The sequence below is a fragment of the Oncorhynchus mykiss genome, chromosome 21 (genome assembly GCF_057628025.1).
Source record: "Oncorhynchus mykiss isolate SJ-2025 chromosome 21, ASM5762802v1, whole genome shotgun sequence".
Classification (NCBI taxonomy): domain Eukaryota; kingdom Metazoa; phylum Chordata; class Actinopteri; order Salmoniformes; family Salmonidae; genus Oncorhynchus; species Oncorhynchus mykiss.
The window spans coordinates 43665277-43666959 of NC_143042.1; the positions used below are offsets into that span (position 1 = coordinate 43665277).

Genomic DNA, 1683 nt, shown 5'->3' on the forward strand with positions numbered 1-1683 from the left:
AGTTTGAGATAGAGCCGAGTAAGATTGTAGCTGTGACTGTTGATAATGCTAGAAAAATGGGTGTTGCCATCAAGAGGCTACACATCCTAAAAATAGGATGCTTTGCACACACATTGTATCTGGCAGCGCAGAAAATCTACCAAATTACTTCCATTGATAAATGGGCAGCCCATATCAGAGCAGTGGTCGTGTGGTTCAAGAGATCCTCCATGTCCAAAACAGTCTTGAAGGAAAAGCAGCAGCTCCTTGGTAAGAAGCCAGTTCAACCTAATTCCCACATTTAACCATTTAATATTCAATATTCAAGTGTGCGGTAATTAAATGTATGTTGTTTGTTGTTGTTTCAGGCCTTCCGCAACCCTCACTCATCCTTGATGTCAAGATCAGATGGAACTCACTCTAATGATAGAGAGATTCATGGAGCAGTATCCAGCCATCCAAGCCGCAGCCTTGGCTCCCAAGACTGCGAAAAACAATGACCAAGGACAACTTGGACTGTCTGAAGGACGAGGACTTCCATAAGGCTGAGGAGTTTGTCCAGCTCATGAGAATCCTCTATACATCCACACTGTGTGTATCATGTGAAAATAATGCCACCTGTGGACAGATCAAACCCAACCTCAAAAAACTGGAACAGCTCTTCACTGTGAAGCATGAAGATACGTTTGTGGCAACCATCAAAGAGGTGCGGGAGAACCTCTCCGAGCGCTATCAGGATGAAGACATTCAAGCCTTCCTGCATGAGGCCACAGCAATGGACCCCATATTTAAAGGGAGGACGGTGAGTGACGCCACCTGGCACAGGCTGAGGAAGGCAACTGTTGAGGCCAATGTGACAGGAGCAACACCAGGGCTGTCAGAGGAGCCGGAGAAGACAGAAACAGAGCACCAGCAACAGGAGGAGGAGTCTGAAGGAGAAAGAGAGGAAATAGAAGAGACAGTCCCTCCATTGTACAAAACAAGGAGTGCCTTGGAGGAGCTGTTCTCAGAGGATAGGGAGTTGAGCTCGTTCCTTACAGCTCGTCCCTTACCCTCAGCGAGCGTGTTGACCTTTAGGTGGAGCTCTACAAAGGCCTGCCTCCCATCTCCATGGCTGAAGATCCTGTGATGTGGTGGTGGGAGAAGAGAGCTACTCTGCCCCTCACAAACATTGCAACAAGCCACCTCTGTGCTCAAGCCTCCACCACCCCTAGCGAGACGGTATTTTCGACTGCAGATAACACAATAAGCCAGGAGAGGTCCAGACTTCTGCCAGAGAATGAAAATATGTTGATCTTTCTCCAGAAGAACTGCTAAGAACTGATAGTCCTTTTTGCAGCCTACCTCCATGCCCCACCCTTGTTGCTCTCTACCATTGTATTTTCTTTAGCAGGAAAATATTATTTCATTTGTTTTACATTTCCATCATCACAACATTAGAGTCTATACTAGTGATTTGTTCAAAATCTGTCACGTCCTTCAAAATGAGCAGACAAAGGCGCAGTGTGCTGTCGCCGGAGGTTCCGGACCGTGGGACCGCTGCCGGAGATTCCGGACCTTTGGACCGTCGCCGGAGGTCCGAATGTTGAGCAGAACACACTTGCACAACATCTCTCTCCTCTCTCGCAACTTCTCCATCGCCTCCCTGACGGTCTCTGGCTCTTCAGGGCGAGTGCAGAGAGCAGGCACAGGATGTACCGGGCT

At 48.3% G+C, this 1683-nt stretch overlaps 1 pseudogene; it reads left to right on the forward strand.

Moving 5' to 3' along the window:
* Positions 1-209: 209 nt before the first annotated feature.
* Positions 210-1296, forward strand: LOC149973252 (zinc finger BED domain-containing protein 4-like; annotated as a pseudogene).
* Positions 1297-1683: the final 387 nt, after the last annotated feature.